The sequence below is a fragment of the Pelodiscus sinensis genome, chromosome 22 (assembly GCF_049634645.1).
Source record: "Pelodiscus sinensis isolate JC-2024 chromosome 22, ASM4963464v1, whole genome shotgun sequence".
NCBI lineage: Eukaryota > Metazoa > Chordata > Testudines > Trionychidae > Pelodiscus > Pelodiscus sinensis.
In genome coordinates this window covers 16,980,592-16,993,991 of record NC_134732.1, presented here as the reverse complement: position 1 = coordinate 16,993,991, position 13,400 = coordinate 16,980,592, and the positions used below count along the sequence as shown (strand labels likewise).

The 13,400-nt window shown below is 48.1% G+C and overlaps 1 long non-coding RNA gene across 1 annotated transcript in view; it reads right to left on the bottom strand.

Moving 5' to 3' along the window:
* LOC142819302 (uncharacterized) overlaps positions 1 to 11,997 on the bottom strand; it is a 56,526-nt gene extending 44,529 nt beyond the window's left edge. The window contains exon 1 of the long non-coding RNA XR_012897157.1: positions 11,142 to 11,997. This is a non-coding gene — a long non-coding RNA (uncharacterized LOC142819302). The remainder of the gene's footprint in view (positions 1 to 11,141) is intronic.
* Positions 11,998 to 13,400: the final 1,403 nt, after the last annotated feature.

The following is a 13,400-nucleotide window of genomic DNA, read 5'->3' as shown; positions in this document are numbered from 1 at the left end:
TTTTCTTTCTGAAAATTAAATACTACAGTGTTGGGCTGCTGTGGTGTTTTTCCCACCACAGGGATGTTACATTTAATTATATTATTATGGTCACTATTTCCAAGCAGCTCAGCTATACACACCTTTTGAAGCAGACCCTGCTTTCCACACCAATCAAGAATTGCCTCTCCTCTTGCGAGTTCCAGAACCAGCTGCTTCAAGAAGAAGTCATTTAAAGTGTCGAGAAACTTTATCTCTGCGTCCTGTCCTGGGATGATGTGTACCCACTCAATATGGGGATAGTTGAATTCCCTCATTATTATTGAGTTATTTATTTTTATAGCCTCTCTAATCTGCCTATCATTTCATACTCATTATCACTATCCTGGTGAGGTGGGCAGTAATATATCCATACTGCTATATTCTTATTATTAGAGCGTGGAATTACTTTCCATAGAGATTCTATGGAACATTTTGATTCATTTAATATTTTTACTTCACTTGATTCTACATTTTCTTTCACGTAGAGTGCCACTCTCCCGCCACCACGACCTGTTCTGTCCTTCCAATCTATTTTATACCCTGATATGATGGTGTCCCATTGATTGTCCTCATTCCACCAAGTTTCTGTGATGCCTATTATATCAATATCCTTGTTCAATATGAGACACTCTAGTTCACCCATCTTATTAATTAGACTTCGAACCAAACAGACCCCAGTTATTCCAGTCCCCAAAACAGAGGGAGATGGTCACACTGAAGAATGCAATGGCTTCTGATATAGATGGACAGGGAGAAGATGCACAACCCAAAACATGCAACGTGGTCCAAATTTCAGCTCAAGACTATAGAAATTTAATCGTTCAGATTGATAAAAAGTGGTTTCAGGTGCCCAGCCTGCATTCTGGGTGCCACTCCATCAATTAAAAACAGTCATAAAGTAGACAGAGAACAGCCTATAAAAATACCCCAACACCCTTAGTGTAAAAAGGAAAAAGTGACCTTTGCCCAGTAGGTTAATAAAACTGGGCTCTGGAGGATCCAGGCGTGGGGAGGGAGTTGCAGAGAACACTTTGCCCAAGGTGCCTTTGCTTGTATACTGACGATGCTCCAGCTCAAGTTCTGGAACTGGTCTAAGTCCCAGGGACAGAGGTGATGTTACAGGGAACAAAGCCCAAAACCATTTAGGGCAGGAGCGGGGAACATTTTTCCTATCAGGGGATGCTGACTCCCAGAAAAAAATCAGTTATGGGCCGTACACCCCTGCAGAAGAAGGATGTGGGGGGCTTAGGGTTTCCCCGAGGCTCCGGCATGGGGCCAAAGAGGAGGGATTTAGAATGTGGGAGGAGGCTCCAAGCTAGAGCAAAGGGTTGTGGTGCAGGAAAGGGTGAGGGCTCTGGGGTGGGGCTGGGGATAGGCTACTCTGAGTGTAGGAAGGAGCTCCAAGCAGGGGCCAAGTGTTTTGGAGTGGAGGAGTGGGCTTAGAGCGAGGAATTGGGGTGCGGGTGCAGGGTCTGGACAGGAGTTAGGATGCTAGAGCAGGCTTAGTGAGGGTGCAGGTGGGGGCTCAGGACTGGGGCAGAGTGTTTTAGTGTGAGGAGTGAGGGCTCTGACTGAGGGGGGTACAGCAGGAGGGTGAGAGACTTGGAGTACAGGAGGGGGCTCTGGGCTGGGGGTGTGGGCTCCGGGAGGGAGTTAGAATGTGGGAGGGGGCTTAGAGCTGGGGCAGAGGATTGGGGTGTGAGGCGCTTACCTCAAGCATCTCCTGGTTAGTGGCACAGCAGAGCTAAGGCCCTGACTTTGCGCTGGTGCAGAGGACTGGGGTGTGAAGCCCTTACCTCAGGCATCTTCTGGTTGTTGGTGGAGCAGGGCTAAGGCCCTGGCCGTACGCTGCTCACGGAAGTGGCCAGCATGTCCCTATTGCCCCTGTGAGGTGGCAGATGGTTCTGCATGCTGCCCTCGCCTGCAGGCACCAGTCTCGCAGCTCCTATTGGCCACAGTTCCTGACCAATGGGAGCTGAGGGGGTCAGCGCCTGCAGGCAAGGACAGGATGGGAAGCTTCTCTGATTGCCAAGACCCAATGCTTGCAACTCCAACCCAGCAGGAGTGAGGGGGAACAAAAGCCTCCAGGGAAAATTAAGCAGGGGGCTGGATGCGGCCTGGAGGCTGGAGCTTCTCCACCCCTGATTTAGAGGTTTGTGGGTCCGTTCTTTGTAGGCTAATCCATGGAGATGCACATGGGGGATGCATTAGGTCAGCACTCCCCTATCTGCACTGGCTTCCCACAGCCCCAGGGTTGCAGTTCCATTCCCCTGGAACTGTGTGAAAGGAAGAGTGGGGCGCACGGGCTTCACGAACGTCCAATGTGCAACTCCACTTGACCAAATCTGATCCATAGAAATGCCACGCCCCTGGGCACTAAAGCACCGTCACCACAGACAGGGTATGAGAGCCCATACACCTGCATGGCAATCCCCGCTATCCCACATGCACTCCTTTCTCTATGTGAAACAAAGGCAACTCAGCCAAAGGATTGAGTGGCCAAAGGCCAGCGTCACATAGATAAAACCAGCCACCAAAAACATTCCCAGTCATTGCAAATCAAGACCCTGTTCCTACTAAATATGGCCGTCCAAAGCCATGCAGAACGGAGCGTGAGCAGAAAGTGGCTTGTGCCCATGAAAGCTCATGATACTATTTATATATTCTTGTTAGTCTCTAGGGTCCCACAGGACCATTGTTATTTTTTAAGGTGAGAGAACAGTCCTTTGATACGTCCATTGCATTCGTGCACAGTCAGGCAAGGAAACAGTAGCAGCTGTAATGGATGGTGTCATTTGGTACATCTGTCGTTTGAGCTGGGGGTGAAACTCCCAGCTCAAGGAGATGCAAGCAAGCTGCCCTGAGTACATGCCTAGCATCTTGCACCAGTGAACATTCAGGGTGGCTAATGCACCCCATGACTCACGTTGCCATGGCTACATTCTATTTTTAGTGCCATCGCTGTATCAAAGTTAGTGTAGGACAGGTCCTTTGGAATTATACCTCCAGCTCCAGGTGTAAACACACCCATTGTCAGTGCAGAATTTAGGGCATCCTTTTCCTGCGACTTTTGGTTCCTTTTATTACATTTGTACCCAGGCTGCTGCTCTGGGCAGCGCATATTGGGTGGAGGTGAGCAGCTCTCAGTGGTGAAAGAACTAGTTAAGGACAACTTAGAAAAGCTGGAGATGTACAAATCTATGGGGCCGGATCTAATGCCTCCGAGGGTGCTGGCAGAGTTGGCAGCTGTGATAGCAGAACGTTAGGCCATTGTCTCTGAAAACTCATGGCAATCAGGGGAGGTCCTGGATGACGGGAAAAAGGCAAATGTAGTGCCCATCTTTAAAAACGGGAAGGAGAATCCAGGGAACTACAGACCTGTCAGCCTTACTCCGGGCTGATGAGAGATTTTGCTGGGAACTGAGGGAAGTCAACTCCAGGGGCTCCAGAAGGGGTAAGGCCTCAGGCAGAAGGAGGTGGGGGCTAGGCTCCCCCAGATAGCCCTTCAGCACCAACAGGGCCACCAGACATGCACTGCCAGGAGATCAGGCAGCAATTTAAAGGTCCCAGGGCTCTGACTACTAGCACTGCCAAGGTAGCAGCAGCTGGGAGCTCCAGGACCTTTTGAATCACCAGGCCCTGGGGCTGTCCTCTTCCCCACCCTGCCTTGTTGGCCTCATCTCAGTTCCTGGAATGATCATGGAGAAGGTCTTCAAAGAATCCATTTTGAAACACTTAGAGGTGAGGAAAGTGATCCGGAACAACCAACAAGAATTCACCAAGGGCAGGCCATGCCCGACCAACCTGACTGCCTTCTATGGTGAGATAACTGGCTCTGTGTCTGTGGGAAAAGTGCTAGACATGATATACCTTGACATTAGCAATGCTTTCGGTATGGTCTCCAACGGTATTCTTGCCAGCAAGTTACAGAAGTACGGCTTGGAAGAATGGACTATAAGGTGGACAGAAAGCTGGCTAAATCCTCGGGCTCAACATGTAGCGATCAATAGCTTGATAGCAGCCAGTATTGAATAGAGTGCCCTGGGGATCAGTCTTGGGACTGGTTTTGTTCAACATCTTTGCTAATGATCTGGATGATGGGATGGATTAAGCCTCAGCAAATTCGCAGATTTCTTTTGGTCTATTCCTCCACTTTGTCTAGGGCAGGGATTTTCAAATTCTGGATCATGGCTTGTAAGGGCAAGGCACTGGATGTGAGACTCTCGGTTTACCTGTGCCTGCACAGGCACGGATGATCGCAGATCCCATTGGCCAGAGATATGGTTTATTTCACCCTTTTTAAACAGAGTAAACTGAGGCACAACTAGGTTGAGTAAGTCATCCAATGAACTGGAGGAACAGAACCCAGAAATCTTGAATCCCATCCCCTTGGCCTAGCCTACCACATGCTCTGAAATGTGCAAAAAAATGTGACTCTAGATTTAAACGACTCAGTTTATATTGACGCCACTTTGCTGGAAAATAAAGTCCTTGCTCTAAAAGGTTACACTGTATTTGTTTCAAAATGTAGTAACTCCCCAGTATGCCTCCCCACACATTTTCCAAAAGAAAACCAAAACCCAGATTTTCCCCACCACATCCAGTGGAGCCATTTCTAAATGTTGTGTAAATACCGTCTTGCTCCATACCAGTGGAAGACCAGCAATCACTCTTTCATACAGGTTGAGGGTATATTTGAAGATCCATATTTCATTCTCCAGTAAACAAGGGTTCTTCCCTTTCAATCACCTGATCCCAACCATGTTCCATGTATCACAAAATGTGATCCACCAAACATAGTTCTGCATATTTTGCTAACCTCAGATGGTTGGATGAAAAAAAAAAAGTCCAAGGTAGAACCACAATGTTTATAAAATGGGTCACTGAATTATACATAAAAATATTTTCCTTGTGGATGCAATTACTTCCTGGACTTTTTATTCCACAGATGCTTAAATTCGCCTCAAGCAACTCCAATAAATGCTTTACAGTCTGCTAGATCAACAGTAGCGATGTTGGAGCGAATTGAATAGCGCTGTTTCAAATTTGTCAGAAAACCACACAGTGTTTTCATGTGCACGTTTCAGAAACCCAAACAAAATTATTCTCAGCCATCCTACTCCCTTTTCTTACCCTTTTAATGTGTTTCACATTAGCTTCTCTAGACAAGCCAGGGCACTGGGGGTCCAGGAGATTTGAGCAAATACTCTTGAAAAGTCATAGCCTTCTGTGAGGAGAGATTTTTTCAATCTCCCCCTTTCTTTAATATAAAATCTGGTTGTTCTTTCTCACCTGAATTTTTCTGCCTCATTTTCCAAAGTCTGGCTTGTCTTTATGTTATATGTATCTATAGATTCCAGTGGATTTATGTTATATGTATCTATAGATTCCAGCAGCAGGATATGTAAGAGGCTTAGGAGACTTCATAAGGGAAATGAATTTGTGGAAGTGGTTGCAGGATGCCTGAAAAATGAAACCAGGAATTCTTCCTTACCTGCCATGTGATCTTACAAGCAGGTGAGGAAGAGTTCAGAGTCCTATACTATGCTGTGAACCAGGGACCGGCAATCCCATGCACACAAAGGGTGCGACTACACTGTACCCACTACTGCAATTGCGTAGCTCATTTCGAGTTAATTTCGAAATAGCTTATTTCAAAATGTGGCGAATTTTGAAATAGAGAGCTAGTCCAAAACACCCCGTAATCCTCATTCAACCAGGTTTCCAGGGACATCAGAATAGCATACCCATTATTTTAAAAGATATTTCAAAATAACAGCCGCCCTGTCGAGACATGGAAAACGCTATTTTGGGATACCGGAAGTAGCCCGAAATAGCGCCACTCTCTAGACGCACCCAAAATGGGCAGTGCCAGATTAGTTTTGAAAGTGTATCAAAATAAAAGAGAAGCAAACACATTCATGCATTCCAATCTTTTCTTCTTATATTAAAAAGTACATGATGGTGGTCCACAGTAATAACCCCAAATGTTGCAGTATCACTCTTGTGGGAATGGATGATTCTCACACCAGGGAACTCAGGGCAGGAGGAAATCTACTTTCATCTGAAGAAGTGGGTTGTGCCCACAAAAGCTCCTGATACCATCTACATCTTTTGTTAGTCTCTAAGGTGCTGCAAGACTATACATTGTTTTTTAAGTTTTTTCAGTTACAGACTAATGTGGCTACCCCTCCGAGACTTTTACTTCCCATTGCTCTCTCTTTTTTAGGAGATTAAGAGATGCTGCTATACGAGGTCTCAGTGGAATGCAATTCTTGGCAAACGAGTGCCCTTCTTGTCGCTAAATTGGTTCTTGATGTGATGCTGTACTGAAGTATTTCTGTCAATGTTATTAAAAGACGTTGACCTGGATGGTTTTACTACAGATGGGCCTAAATCAGCACCCAAAACTGTATCTCCTAAGGGTACGTCTACACAACGGGACAAAGTTGAATTAAGATACGCAACTTCAGCTACTTTAATTGCGTAGCTGAAGTCGAAGTAGCTTAACTTGGTTTTTGGTGCTGTCTACACTGCAGGAAATCAAAGGAAGAACACTCTTCTTACAACTTCCCCTACTCCTCATGGAAGCAGGGTTACCGGCATTGACCAGAGTGCCTTCTCACTTTGAATTAGCTGTCTTAACTAGACCGCTAATTCGAACCCTGAAAGATCGACAGCGGCAGCTTTGATCTTCCTCTGTAATGTAGACGTACCCTAAGAGGGGGATACTTCAACCTCACTTTGAGGCCTAGATGTTTAGGAGGCAGCATTTGAAATCCAGGCCCTACAACCCATTTCTAGCCTTTAAGAATTTGAGTCCTTAGTACTTCCTTATTCTTTCGGGTTTCAGAGGTTGCTGTGTTAGTCTGTGTGACGTAGTGGGGGTACCTGGCTGGTTTCTATGCTGCTGGCTCTGGGGTAACCCCCACTGGCTGCCGTGGGTACCACGACCCAGCAAAACAGGATGAGTCACTATGCAAAGGGACCTCTCAACCGGTATGGCCAGACACCCCCCATGGAGAGGAACAAAGGAAGGTGGAATGCTGCCCTGGCTGGGGGGCAGGGCTGGAAGAGTGTTGGTTAGTTGCTGTCTGGGAGCATGGAGGAGACAGCCTAGGGAAAGGGGCTGGAGTTTAGGGGCCCAGTCTTCCCCATCTCAAGGGGGCCTGAGGCATCCTAGCCCAGCTCTGTGACCAGATTACATCGGTGCTGTGCTGTATCCTGGAGAGGCAATAAACTTCCTCTATTCCACCGGCTGGTGCAGTCTGTTTGTGCCATTTCGGGGTGCAGGAGACGGGGGAACCCCAACGCACCGTCACAGTCTGTTTCAGCAAAAACAACAAGGAGTTTGGTGGCACCTTAAAGGCTCACTATTTTATTACCACTAACAATGTCATCAGCAGGGCTGGCCTTACCATGAGGCGAACTGAGGCGGCCGCCTCAGGTGCCAGACTGTGGGGAAGGAGGCACCACTAGGACCCAGAGCGTAGGAAATTGTGTCTGCTGCTGGTGAAGCAAGGGCACATTGGGGCGTCTTTTGAACTCAGGTGCCAAAATGTTGTGGGCTGGCCCTGTTCATCAGCTGCGTGAGTGAGCTGCAACTCATGAAATCACGTACCGTAATAAAATTGTGAGTCTTTTAAGATGCCACCAGACTCCTTGTTGCTTAGTCTGTGAGATATTCAGCCCCCTGACCTACACCGGTTTGAGAGTGAAATGACACAGATGCCTGCCTGATCCTGCACTTTGCCAAAGGAAACACCTTTGCAGGTACACAAGTGTGAGAATTTACACCTGCGAAGCCTATTTGTCCAACCGGCATCCACAGGTTTAGATGGTGGGTGAGCAGGAGTTAATCCCTTTTAAGTGTGCATGCAGGTCATAGCATCATAGAACCATAGAGCTGGAAGGTGAGCGTGCGTGTGCGTGCATGTGTGCACTTGTGCTTAGCCTTATGGAGCTAATGAGATTCTTTCCATTGACTTTGATGGTCTCTGACTCAGTGCGCTCATCTACAGAACAAGCTGCCTCCTGACGTTCACACAACCAGCTTTGTGTCTGTTTTATAACCACAGTCAAAAAGGCTCCTATTTAAAGCAGCTTTCAAAGTGCCTTGAATTATAAAGTGACCTGAGTGTTTTAAAGGAGGATACTATCTAAATATATGGCCCAGTAATGTTATTCCCATAAAACTAATGAATCCCTGCTCAGAAATACTCAGGACCTGTTCAAAGAGTGCCACACAATTAACAGCTTTCTGCCCAAGCAGAAATGTACAAGCCCCAAATTTCTTTCTAAATGGTATCCAAGAGTTCTTTCGTCAGAAAGATAAATGGATTAAAAAATGTTCATGCAAAAATGGACTTGTAACAAACTCCCCATCCTCCTGCTTTGAGGACATGACTCTGTCTCCTGTTCTCCCCCTTATATGGAAATCCCAGCTCATCTTTGTCTTTTTATAGAACACGACAACAATTCTCTCCCCTCCTCGGCTCTGGCAGCAGCAGCAGCAAGCCAAAGAAGCTGAGAATTCAGACACTCATCGTGCACAGAGTGGTGTCCTACCCACAGCTGTCAGGATGGCACAAGGGCTTGTCCTCATCCCTTCCCACAGCAGCAGCTGCCTTGAGGAACCACAGCTCATTTGGGTGGGGACAGGCGGCTGTGTGCCTCGGCACAGCTGACTGAGGGGTGGAATTCCCAAGAGTTGCAATAAAAAGAAAGCCAAAGAAAACCAACGGCCTGCAGGTATCCCCAACACTCACCAATTAGGGCCTGATTCAAAACCAGTGAGTGTCTTTCCGTGGATTTCAGTTGGCTTTGGCCAACGCCCTCAGTCACATTCCCCTCCACGCGCTCTGTCTTCAGAATGTTACAATCCTCGTGCCCAGAAGGCAAAGGGAGTAGGGCTGGATTCTAACCGCAACCCATCCCAGGAGGACCACAAGCGCAGAACCACAAGTCTGCAATAAGAATCCATCTGTTCCTCCCTGCCCTTTCCTACACACCCTCCGATGATGGATCGGTGAAGCATCCAACATGGGGGGGGGGGGAGAGGTGGCGTGAAGAGATGTGGTCAGAGATGGGCTGCTTAAAAGGAATAAGCTGTCTTGCGCAGAATGAAATGTGACCGCTTTCTGGTGCTAAATCAGCCTCCCAAGGCTTCTTGAGGGAAGGGAAGAACCCAGCAGATGGAAGAGCTTGGTGAATCTGCATAAACTGGCACCCAAATTCTGCAGCGAGGGCAGGTATTCAAATACTCTACTACAGTTTGAGAACCTCTGTGGTAGACCCTGTCACTTTAGTCAAATATCAGAGGCCTTGGGTTAGTCTGTCACATATGACTAGTCTGGAGAGTGGAGCCAGAGGCCGAAAGAGGCAAAGGAGAATAATAGAGGAGAATTCATGCAGGACAAATGCCACTATGGCTGACCACCAAAGCTCTGTAGCTTCCAGAATGGAGAGAGAGAGAAAGGGAGAGAATGGGAGACAAGAAATTAATGATGGACAAGACATACTTAGGTCCCTTCTAATATCCCTTGGTCCAGAGCAATTTTACTTGCTGCTGGGCGTGGAAAGGGGGATACTGAGGGAGAGATTGAGCAAAGCTCTTGCTGGAGCTAGAAGAAGGAAAATCCCGCTTGGACAGTGGCTAAAGCTGCTGTCTTTGGACTGCCAGGGTATGTCTAGACGGGCAAGATTTTGCGCAAAAGCAGATACTTTTGTGCAAAACTTTACCAGCTGTCTACACTGGCCATTTGAATTTGCGCAAGAGCACTGACGTTCTAATATAAGAATTCAGTGCTTCTTGCACAAATACTTTGACGCTCCTGCTTAGGGATAAGCCCTCTTGTGCAAGAATACTTGCGCAAGAGGGCCAGTGTAGACAGGCACCTTAATTTTTTGTGCAAGAAAGCCCAATGGCTAAAATGGCCATCGGAGCTTTCTTGCGCAAAAGCACGTCTATACTGGGCACGGATGCTTTTGCGGAAAAGCACTTTTTGCACAAAAGCATCCGTGCCAATCTAGACGTTCTTTTGCGGAAATACTTTTAACGGAAAAACTTTTCCGTTAAAAGTATTTCCGCAAAATCATGCCAGTTTAGACGCAGCCCCAGTGTCCCAGTGCCAGGCTCAGGGTTTACATGATGAGTAGTAATTCAGATTTAACATTAGCAGGTGCAACTCTGTTGCATTCAATTTTGCTTCATTTACTTACTTCTAGTCTAAATCAGACCCTACAAATCCAGCCACCTAATGGGGCAAGTCTACTGACCTGTGAAGCCCAAGGAGAGCTGAACTGGATGCTCAGAATGGAACATCCCATTGCTCAGAACTCCCCTGGCCCTATCAGGCACAGGACACTCTGAGCAAGGGGTGAAGGACCAAATCCAGTGACATTGGGTGGAATTCTCAAACCCACAGCTCCCGGAATCAGTTATTACATAACAATCTTGGCTTTCAGATTTTTTAAAAAGTAAGTTTCTAGACACCCCCCCCCCCGCTACACACACACACACCATTTGCAGAGAAAATCTTGAAAACGTGATCCCTGTGGCTCAAAAGTTCGGACAAAGAACCCCAAATGTACAGGTTTGATAAAAATCTCATGCTTTTTAAAGGCAATCTTATGACTTTTGGGGGCCTGGCTGATGATTTGAGAACACTTTGGAGCACATGATGGCGGGGATGAGAAACTGGGGGATGTCATATTAAGACACAAAGCAAGCCCAGCAATTAGACACCTACCTTGTCCCAGATCCAAGTGATCACCTGTCTTAGTCTGCTCAGGCTGGACTCAGTTTTGATAGGGCACCTGCATCTGTACAGTAGGGCCAAGAGTGCCCCAAAATAGCTTTGGGGGACAGCCCTGTGCAATCACAGCTACACATGGTGGTTTGCCTTTTTAATGACCACAGGAGACATTTGTCCCTCCGAATACGTTAAAAGGTAACACTGATCAGAGTCACCTGAGGACCCCAACTCACATGTTGGTAAAACAGAAATGTGCCAACACTAGCAGCAGGTGTCCCAGCCTTCCCCAGAAGGCTGCATTTCCAGTTAGATGGACCCAGACCCAAGACATCCCTTGCTCTCCTGTCCCACTCTGTGACTCACCAGTTTGCAAAACACAATCCAGACTGCTGTGTCCTTGCAAATTCCAAACCAAGCCACACCTGGTTTTGTCCAGGCCCATGGGCTGAAGAGAACCACATGATGAGGAATCTTCAAGGATGCCAGCTAGGCCACTCTAGAAATGTAGGGCAACAAGAAATAAAATTAATAGGTAGCATGGTTAAAAAGAACAAAAGGAATTGTTCTTTGCATAGAGCACAGTTAACCTGTGGAACTCCTTGCCAGAGGATGCGGTGAAAACATTTAATAGGGTTCAAAAAAGAGCTAGATTAATTCATGGAGGTTAGGTCCATGAACAGATATTAGCCAGGATAGGTAGGAATGCTGTCCTTAGCCTCTGTTTGTCTGGAAATGGATGACAAGAGAGGGATCACATGATGATTACCTGTTGTGTTCACTCCCTCTGGGGCATCTGGCATTGGCCACTTTCGGCAGACAGGATACTGGGCTGGATGGACCTTTGGTCTAACCCAGGATGGCTGCTCTTATGTTCTTAAGAGACCTTGAGAAGTCAGCAATTCCATGCCCCCACTCAAAGCCAGGCACTTTAACTACCCTGGTAAGTCATTTAGCAGCGGTGCCCCTCCCTCTCCCTTCAAAACAATCCCCGTACAAGTATTTTATTGCCATATAGACGTCTGCAACTTACACTCTCCAAACCCTCTCCCTTGCTCCCTAAGTGGAGCTAAGGATGCAGGGTTGGCAGGCAGCCCCAAATCCGGATCAGCTAGCAGCAGACAGACAGACAGTGGCCCTCCCCCACGCTGCTCGGCAGTCAGAGCATCAAGCCACTCTGCCCTGGAAGCCCAGCAGGGCAGCTCCTCCAAGACAAGACACCTCCATGCCACAAAACCCAGCCTACATCCCCAGTGTCTGAGGCAGGGCAGATCCAGGCAGCACCAAACAACCGCAACATGGCTACAGAATGAATTACCTCTGCTTCACCGCCCTGCACTGAGCACCCCATCTGTCCAGCTTGAGAGGTATCGCTGAGTCCTGTTGGTTCTGGGAAGAATACTACAGCTTGGGGCAGTGTGTTCTAATGGTTAGAGCACTCGCTTGGGACCCTGGACACCTGGCTTCTCTTCCCTGGGTTGTCACTGACCCGCAGGATGGCCCTGGGCAACTCACGGTGCCTCAGTTTACCTCCCATACAATGGGAATCATGATATCAATCATCTTTGTAAAGCACATCGAGTTCTGCAGATCAAAAACATTAGAGCTAAGGGCTGCTATTTTATTTCACCCCATCTCTCACCTCAGGATGGGGGAGAGGCCCTTTTGAACCTGGAACCGATGGGCCAGGGAACTCTCTCTTCCCCCATTCCCGCCCCCAGAAAATAAAACCAAGCTCCTTCTGCAGGCTCCTCAGAGCCGGCATGAAAGGCAGGTCAGAGCTGAGGCACGCAGCCCCTTCCACTCTGTGTGTGTGTATAACACACGCACGGCTGTAATGTACACAGTCTGCCTAGGAAGTTAAATAAAGGGCCCCAGAGGGAAAGTATTGGCATTTTTATTTGGCATTAGGGCCCAGCACATCTTAATTTTCAATTCAACCACCGATGAAAAGAAACATAAAATAAAATAAGAGCCAATGGTGGAGCGGAGGAAGAAGGCCAGTGTTGGACCGGCCCCGGGCCCTCAGGAATTAGCCACAGAAAAACGTTAACATTCCTTGCCTGGGATCTTGCCAAGAGGCAAAGCACTTAAGGAGCCTGTAATATAATAAACGATGAATCCACATATGGTCTATGGGTCCCAGGCCTGCTGCCTGAGCTGGAAAGGGGGGAACGTATGCTGGGCTGCTCCGAGGCCTCGCTGACAGCACTCGCATTGCTTCCACCTCGGCCTGCCGCGTGTGTGGAAAAAACCCCGCCGGGTTGCGGCAGACAGGCTTGTGGGCTGCTCTGTTCCGAGGCCTGCTACAGAAAGGGGAGGATGCGCACTTTGGTCTCCGCTCTTCCTGTGGGGTTTGCCACCGGGGTTTACGCTTCGTTCCCCCCAGCCACTGCAGAGCTGAATGATTCGGCACGAGGCCTTCGAAGCCAGATGCCATGTGTATCCCGCCCGATCCTGGAAAGCCGCTCAGCAATGGAGCCCGAGTGCTTTACCCACAATGCTTTACCCATGGCCCGCACTTCAAAAACCTCCACCCAGGGCTGTCCCGTCCATAGGACGAATCGGTGTGGCTGTCCCAGCCCCCACTGTGGCCACCCCACTGTCCGATGGACAGGAGGGAAT